Below are 9,616 nucleotides of genomic sequence, written 5' to 3'. Positions count from 1 at the left end.
TCGCTTCGGTTTGCGTGCCCGCGTGCATGCATTTCGAGACATATCATCGCCTCGGTTTGCGTGCCCGCGTGCAGGCATTTCGAGACATATCATTTTCTCGATTTGCGTGCCCACGTGCACGCATTTCGAGACATATCATTTTCTCGGTTTGCGTGCCCGCGTGCACGCATTTCGAGACATATCATTTTCTCAGTTTGCGTGCCCGTGTGCACGCATTTCGAGGCATCTCATTTTCATAGCATTGAGTATGTTAGGATTGTATCTTAGTTGCATATCATGCATATTGCATCGTGTCCGGAATAAGAGTTAGCCCGGGCACGGGAAACGAGGTACATTTCGTACTCCGAGTGACGGAATGTGTCTCAATTCCCCAGTCACCGACACTCCGGATTATCCATGATGGAGTTAGGTCTTAGCTGTAGTTTCATGTGCATTCATCCTATATTGAGTTGTGCATTTCGACTCCTCGGCCATCATGCCTCGGTATGCGTGATTGGTGGCACGAGGATCGAGACATGCATATATTTGTGCAAATACATTGCTATGCCCCTTTTCTGCTCTCTATTGCAGCAAAACGAGGAATCAGCAACTTTTTGGAGCTTGGCACGCATTTCAAGAACAAGTGTAAACAGAGGCTAATCGGGGCATTCCGGTGGATTTCCGCGCAAGACAGTCCGGACATGCATCATCCACCAGAAGCAAGGCAGTCCCTGGCTTGCACGCCAGTTTATTTGCTTTCTAGTTAATTCATTAATTAATTAGAATTCTGTAATATTTTAGACTGTAATATTCTTTTATTTTGGGGACTGTAATATTTGGACTGTATTATTTATTCGGACCCTCCGAGTGAGGGCACAACTGTAATAAGTGTGCGTGAGTGTGATGTATGTCTTCCAACCCCACGTCTTTCTCCCTTTTATTTATCCGCTTATGATGGTTAGATTAGGGCATGTTTAAATTAGCATACAGTATGACAGCATGTTTGCATCATTCATCTGTTTTGCATGCACCGGGCTCGGCGCATCATACTAACTGCATTGTATTTTCAATTCCAAGTTGAATACATGTTAGTTGTAGCATTTCATATGCCATCTTAGAATAGCCGAGCCTACTATAGTTGCATTTTGCATGTGTTGCATTAAGCATTTTTGTATACTTAGGATCATGCATGATTTCTAATGTAGTTCCTATTTTGGCTTGGAGTACTCGGTAAGTTCTATGCTTTAGCATCCTCGCATGCGTGTGAGTGACTGCCATGAATAGCATGCTTACCATGAGGCTATGTGCTTATGTGATATATCTGCCTGAATGCCTGTGGGTGAAGGTCGGGTTGTTTAAATTGGAACAAATCATTGACTGTGAGTTTTAAGCCCACTAGATAGTGGCAAAATCACATTTTTCTAAGCCCACCCGAGGGTGGCAAATCCACGTCTTAGCCTACTTGCGAGTAGCATCATCAAACCATTTTCAAATAAACAAGCATGAAATGTTTTGTTCCAATTCGGGCGACCCAGTCTATACTTATATGCTGTGTGCATCACATAGTAACCTAGGCTAATAACTGGAATAAGAACACACAAAGTTTTCAAAAATAGATATCACGGTTAGTAGAGGCCGATCTTTGATCGGGCGAGCGGGGGTGCTCACGAAGTGACCTTCCCCAATCGTACCCAAGTTCCCGAGCCGAGGCAACTTTGGTGATGACGGACACGTGGCCTTTTGGCACCGAGTCAGGGTTTCCTAAATTTCCCAAAATAAAATATTTAGGTGGCGACTCTGTATCTGGAAAAACAGTCCATGTTTGGCACTTCTTTCAAAAATCTGTTTTTCTCAAAAATGATTTGCCGGATTTGGACTCTTTGGTTCAGACTTAGAACCGTGACTACGAAAGTCGAGTCCGAGCTGTAGCGAGGTCCCCCGCGGGCTTGTTACAGTTTCTGGCGACTCTGCTGGGGATTTAGAGAACTTGACTCAAACTCTTGATATCTGTTTTTGACTACACTTGTGTGTTTCTTTGCATTGCATTTGCATTGGTGCGCCTAGGACACCGTGTTTGCCATCTGCTATTCCTGAACGGTTTGCCAGAGGCTTGTCTTGTCAAGGCATGACCATAAGGCTGACCGGTTGTGGGCTCTGCCAGTATGGGAACACAAACCCCGGTTTTACCGGGGCACCCTCTTTGACCATTCGACCTAGTGCATATTCGGATCCATAGTGACCATTCCAAATTAGGACAGGTTGCTTACCCGTTTATAGGTTGTTTGAAGCCGCTATGTGCGTAATGAAACCCTAGCTCCTGACAAAATAGGACAGGGAAACCCTACCCCAACATAGGGGTGTTTTGGCTCTCACTTATCTGTTATGTGCTTTAGAGTGCGTCTCTACAGGAATGCATGTATCAGTATATGAGTTTGGGCATCAGGCCTGCGGGCACCAGTTTGCGAATTTTGGCATCAGGCCTGCGGGCATTACTATCAGTGTTTGGGAGTCAGCTTTACCCGTGGGTTTCAGACTCAGATTTTGAGGCCGAATTTTGGGCAGAATTCAGTAGAGGGCACACTCATTCAACTATGCTCGTATCTATTCAGGTGAAATCAGGCTGAGGTGCTGTCTGTTTTCTCTTTTGCTAGGTAGTCTTGGAACTGTCGCTTCAGAAGGCTCCGATATCCCCCGAGGTTCATCGAACTTGTGCTTATAGACTTTGTCAGGTCAGAGATTCAGTTCAAGGGTAATCAGTGTTCTTTCGCTGAGGCAAGGTAAAGAAAAGCCGGTCAGGGCTCATATGTTCATCTAATCCGTCAGTCACCAGTCACATCACCTTTGTTCAGACTCAGCAGGCCGTGATGGCACAAGGTTCGGAAGCATTTGCGGCCGTGACAGCAGCGCTAAGTCAGGGAACTGCCATGCAGGCTGAGACCAGTATTGAAACGCAGCGCCCATCTGGAGCATCTGCCTCACATCTAGCTTTGGGACCCCAGCCGAACTTTGATCCAATTCCGCCAGTTGAAGATTTGCAGTGTCTGAATCCTCAAGAAGGGTTGGCTCAAGCTCAGGTGCTCAGACCCCTGGTGCAGCCTAATGAGAAAACTCAACCCTTTCATGTTGATGAGTTCAATCCGACTGCAGTGAAAATTGCAAACCTTGAGAAGCAATTCAAAAGGGCACAGGGCCTTAACTCCATTCCTGGCATTGAGGATGGGCACACCGAGGCTTCCATCCGGCTCCCAGACAGATTCAAAATGCCATATATCGACCGTTTCGACGGGTCTGGAGATCCAATGGTACATATCCGAGTTTTCTTAGATGTCCTGAAGCCGATGGGTCTGACTAAGCCACAGAAACTCTCTTTGTATGGAAGAACCCTATCGGGTGTGGCAGCCACTTGGTATACCAAATTGGAGGATACAGTGAAGCAAAACTGGGAAGAACTGGCTGAGGCCTTTGTCGATCAGTATTCCTACAATACCCAAGTTGAAATGACCATCCAAGAGCTTGAAGCAACTCGCCAAAACCCAACAGAGCCTTTTGTGGAATTCATTGCAAGGTGGAGAGCAAAGGCAGCACAAATGACAGATCGTCGCCCTTCTGAGAAGGATCCAGTGCAGATGATGGTCCGAAACCTCGAGCATGATATGTTGCAAAAGTTGATAGTCGCTCCACTATTCACTTTCAAAAGTTTGCATGAACTGGGGGTTCAAGTCAAGAATGCGTTCAACAGCGGGATCATTCCCAGGACAAGGGAACTGACAAGGAAGGTGATTTCAAGGAGTACCAACACTGGTAGTAGCGCTATTCCCAAACCCACCGAAATCAATACGGTCGCCACAGCCGACCCTTTTGCCAAACCGAGCCTACAAACAGCTGGCCCAGCCCGAACTCAGGGTAGAACTTTCACCCCCCTCTATATGAGCCTGACTAGCACACTGAAAGCCTTGATGGAAAAAGGGCATCTCAAACCCCTCGATCCTCAACCTCTTCCCAACCCACTCCCAGCCAGGCATAACCCCGCCAAGTACTGTGTGTACCATCAGCAGCGCGGTCATGGCACCGACCGTTGCTACCGCCTTCGTCATGAGATCCAAAATCTCATCGACGACCGGACGATAGCTCCACCTTCGGACCCCAATGACCAAACATCTCCTGCCTACCTCAATCACATCCACATACTGCCATCCACCTTTGACCCCAGCATATACATCACCCCGGCCCATCTACCCAAGCCTGAGGTGTTTATCCCAGAAAGCATGGACTTATGCATGATGGGTACACCCGAACCTCAACCATTTCAAACCCGTGAACCCACTACTTCTGAGTTGATGGGAATGATTAAAGATCTTCAAAAAACCGTGACGGATCTGGCCTCCGAGACATTGGCTCCATCATCGACCACACCACATACCGGGAACCTCATGTCGAAAGACTCCCCGATGTTGGGACGGGCTGCGTTTGAGGAAAGCCAATCTCTTGACAAAGTGGAAGCGACTAGTAGGAGCAAAGTAGGGGCAGGCATTGGTCCCCATGAACACCTTCGGTGGGATATTGAGGCTTTGAAAGCTGAGGGACTGAACAAAGAGCAAGTCCTCGCAGTTGTTGCAAAAGCTGTGGATGACACTTTCGCTGCTCAAGTTGGGGGCGGTCTGAATCAAAGGGAACATCGGGAGAAGGACTGTCATACTAGAGACGATCCTGCTGTCTCTAATCCTCCACTCGGAAGAGATCGGCAAACCAGGCCAGCATCTGCCAATCCCTTTGCTGGTACGCCCAGCAAAAATCCACAAACCTTGAAATACCAACCCCGAGGTCGGAGGGTCTTCCATGCCCTCTATATGCCTTTGTCCAAAGCTCTCCAAATCCTTGTTGGACAAGGCCATCTCAAACCCCTTGAGCCTCGGCCTCTCCCGAATCCTCTTCCGGCTACACATGATACTACCCAGTACTGCGCGTACCATCAACAAACTGGCCATACTACCAATGCCTGCTTCCGTCTTCGCCATGAAGTACAGGATCTATTTGACAATGGGGTCATCCCCGCACCAGGTCCTGCAAAGTCTATCGGCACTTGATCAGTGAATTTGTAGGGGATAATGTGATGTGATTGGAGGGATGAACCACCTGCGGGCAGCGCTCAGTTTACTCCAGATATGGTGGATGGCATGCACTATTTTGAGCATTGGCGAATGCCGGTTTCCGACTCGGGTATTGGGTCAGTCTTGTTGTTTTGTTTTGAGTCTGTCTTTTTGTTTTGAGTCAGTCTCTTTTTTATTTTGGATCTGTCTTGTTGTATTGAGTCAGTCCTGTTGTACAGGAGTCGGGTGATTCCGGGGGGTGTTACCTCGGGCGTCACCATTTTGTTTTGTGTTTGTCTTTTCGTTTTGTTTTGAGTCCGTTTCTGCCAGGGAGCCAGTTGTACCAACAGATTTGAATGAAACAGCAGTAATTTTTGCACTTCTATGTTCGCTTCTGCCGTGTGCTAGTTGTGACGGAATCTGAATGAAATGGCAGTACATTCCACCTGCTCTCTTCTGCACCCCAAAATCATTGCATTTAACCTAAGTTTTTCAAAACTTTTTGAACACTGCGGTGAAAACAAAGAGGAAGTAATTCCTCGGGTTTTGCAAAACTTTGATCATTTGAGAGAAAGAGAGGCATGCTAAGCCCTTAATGAATGAAATCATGCTTGTTAGCGTGAGTACTGAGAAGGACCCTGGCTTGATCCAGATTGGTTCTACACTATCTTCAGCGCGAGCGATTTGTCGCTTTCTTAAAAATTTTCAAAAACAAAATGTTTTGCGCGGTCTTGCGAAGACCTGTGTGGAATCGCTCTTGAGATTGTGCAGCCTAGGATCGCTCTCTGCCTCGAGACTCAACCCCTTCGCTTCCAAACCTTGAACTTGAAATCAGAAGGTTCGACGGTCAACTACGATGTGAGGCCTGTGTGGCTAGATTTGAAGCAGCCCTCGAACAAGAGGCACCAAAGTCAGGTCAAGAAGATCAGACCTCATCAGAAGAAGCTTACAAAGCAAAGCAGCAGCCATTCTCCTGGATTCAAATGACTCTAGGATCTCAAAACCATTTGGCATGGACTTGTTATACTTTTACCCTTAAGAGGCTCGCTGGGCCGAAAACCCGGAAGGGCGACCCAGGCAAAAGTTAGAGCAAGAGAAAAATACAAAAAAAGAAGAAGCAAAAAATGCAAAAAGAAAAAAGAGAACAAAAAAGAAAGATGCAAAGAAAAGAACGAAAAAAATCCAAAAAAGGAAAAAGAAATGAAAAGAATTGAAAAGAAAAGAAAAACAAAGCTCGCAAGGTCGAAAACCTGCAACAGGCGCCTTGGCAAAAGTTAGAGCCTAAAAAGGAGAGGTTAATACCCGAGTGTACCTTAACCCCGAACTACGTGAGGCTTGATTCCCATCTTTGGGATACGTAGGCAACTTCATTCTGAAGTCCAGCCGTAAAATACTTCAAATTGACTGTGCCCATGTAATGGTTTTGATCATCTTCGATTTCTCTGTATCTGAGAATTTGGTTGTATTCGTCGCTCTAAGGACTGCCTACAATGCGCTGCGGTGCCATCCACACAAGGGGCAACTTTCCGTTGCCATTCAATGCGCTGCGGTGCCATCCAAACAAGGGGCAACTTTCCGTTGCCATTCAATGCACCGCGGTGTCATTCAAACAAGGGGCAACTTTCCGTTGCCATTCAATGCGCTGCGGTGCTATCCAAACAAGGGGCAACTTTCCGTTGCCATTCAGAACGCCGCAGTGCCATTCAAACAAGGGGCAACATTCCGTTGCCATGCAGTGTCCTTCAGACAAGGGGCAATTTCCCATTGCCATGGATCCGAGGTTGCGCATCTCAAGAGTAGGTCCCATGCTCGTTCAGCAGTGGCCGTTTGCGAAATAGTTTTTGAGAATTTTTTACTGAGGTTGACTAATCTTCTCGAAAAGTATTCCATTTTCAAAACTGGACCTTTTCTTGGACCCAAAAGAGGAAAATTTTCAGTGCTTATAGCCTAACTTGCATGATTTTAAATCAGAAAACTGAACAAGCATGTTAATCTAACTCTCATTTTGGTCAATTTTTTTTAGGAGAAAACTAAAACTAAAAAATGGTCAAAATGATGAACTACGGGCACAGTTGAGTCAGGCTTCCTGTCTTTCCCATTGTCAACATACTTGCCAAGAAGGGCACTCTATCTGCCAGAAAAGGGCACAACAAAGGGCAGAAAGCTCTCACATCCTCCAAGCAACGAGGTATCGAGCAAAGTGCGAAGCACGAACTAGAATGGGGCAAGATATTCCACTCCATCATCCGGACAGATCTTACCACGTCCAAACTCCCCAACAAAGCATCATCAACTGATGTTAGTTGTAGATTTGCTACACACCCAGTTGTAGCGCAACCTTTCCATGGGAAGAATTCACTAGTTGTGAGCAGAAGAAAGAGAATCTAGCAGAATGCTAGGGACACGAGCCCACAGTTTGCTGTTCGTCCATCAACCACCCAGGGGAGGGATGAAAAATGAGAGAATGAAGAATAGAGAGATGTACGATGAGAGGAAAAGTGAGAAGAGGGCTTTTTCAGAAAAACCGAGCTTGAGAGCCGAGTGATGTGAGAATCACAAATAAGAAAGGGTGGGAATAATACCCGGTGAAACAGGCTCCCTGTGCACGCCTGTGTGTCATGTCTTTTGCTTTGTTTGTCTCGTTTCTTGTTTTGAGTCGTTTCGAGTGTTACTCGATGTGTCTAGGTTGTGTGCCTTTTATTTCCTTGTTGGGTCTTTTTCGCTATGTTCAGTCGTAGGCTCGACACCCGGTCGAGAGCTCATTTATCAATTCCAAAATAAAATCGTTTTGCGCTCCGAGTGCCGTGCCGTTCTCCACATCTGTGCAAAACGAGATTCATTCTTTCATAAAACTGCAGGGTTCAACCCAGGTTATGTTAGAACAGCAAAACAAGGACCTATCTGAAGCTATATAAGTTCCGGACTACGAAGCAAAAGAAAATAAGGAAAATTTTGAGCATCTGAGTGTGTTTCATCTTCAGAAAATTCTGAGATTGCATTCCATATGTACCTCTTCAGGCCTTGCCAGTGCCCTGAAGAATGAGTGTGCCTCTACTCCAAGCTTAAGCATGCTTCAAGCCAGAACGGCAATTAAAGCAGCAGCAGCAGATGTTATCTCCCGCCAATATGAACAGGGTGTGCCCCTTTTGAGCTGAGTGTGTTGCAAAGTCCTCTAAGAGGTAAATCAGAGGCACCAGAGTACATGTTTGATGCTCCTCTACTACATAGAATGTGCACTTTCATATACACTTCTGTGACATGCCTGCCGCACATCGTTATGATTCATGCATAGAATATGCTTGCTTTCGATTCTGCATAGAATTTGCTTTCAATATTGCATAGAATATGCTCCTGTTTCTTGCATAGAAAATGCTCATATCTTTTGCATAGAAAATGCACTCTTCCATACTTGCATAGAATATGCTCGTATCTTTTGCATAGAAAATGCACTCTTCCATACTTGCATAGAATATGCTCGTATCTTTTGCATAGAAAATGCACTCTTCCATACTTGCATAGAATATGCTCGTATCTTTTGCATAGAAAATGCACCTCATTTGCATAGAACATGCATTCACTCGCACTATCTTGTGCACTTACACTTTGTATCTCACTAGCACTGTCTTGTACATCTTGTGGTTGTATCGCACTGTTAGTGCATTTCAATCGCGTTGTTTAGCGTATCGCACTGTCTAGTGCATTTCAAAATCAATCGCGCTGTTTAGCGTATCGCACTGTTTAGTGCATTTCAAATCAATCGCGCTGTTTAGCGTATCGCACTGTCTAGTGCATTTCAAATCAATCGCGCTGTTTAGCGTATCGCACTGTCTAGTGCATTTCAAAATCAATCGCGCTGTTTAGCGTATCGCACTGTTTAGTGCATTTCAACCGCGCTGTTTAGCGTATCGCACTGTCTAGTGCATTTCAAATCAATCGCGCTGTTTAGCGTATCGCACTGTCTAGTGCATTTCAAAATCAATCGCGCTGTTTAGCGTATCGCACTGTTTAGTGCATTTCAAAAATCACTCGCGCCATTTTGGGCATCGCACTGTTTTGTGCAGTTTACATTTCGCGCTATTTTACGCATCTCAATCGCACTTTCTTGTGCATTTCGAATCAATCGCACTGTTTAGTGCATTTCAATCGCGCTGTTTAGCGTATCGCACGGTCCTATGCATTTTAAATCACTCGCGCTTTCTTGCGCATTGCACTGTTTTGTGCACCTTATTTGCATTTTGCATGCATTCCATCGCACTATCTTGCGCATCTCACCTGTACTTGTTAGTGCATTGTATCGCGCTATCTTGCGCACCTTATTTGTATCGCACTGTCTTGTGCACTCCCCGGTCTAGAAGACCTTAAATCCTCCGGTCTGCGGAGACCTTAAATCCTGCATCTTTATTCGCACTATCTTGTGCACTCCTGGTCTAGGAGACCTTAAATTCTCTAAAGGTGCAATTCCTTTGGTGTTAGTCGTGCCCGAACGACTCGTCATGGTCTGGTATAGCCACCTGCCTGTGTTTGCGGTGAGTTCCTAGGAGACCAACTGA

Source organism: Camellia sinensis, chromosome 3 (genome assembly GCF_055761805.1).
Source record: "Camellia sinensis isolate YWXY chromosome 3, ASM5576180v1, whole genome shotgun sequence".
NCBI lineage: Eukaryota > Viridiplantae > Streptophyta > Magnoliopsida > Ericales > Theaceae > Camellia > Camellia sinensis.
The sequence above is the reverse complement of the archived record's forward strand: the minus strand, read 5'-3'. Positions refer to the sequence as shown.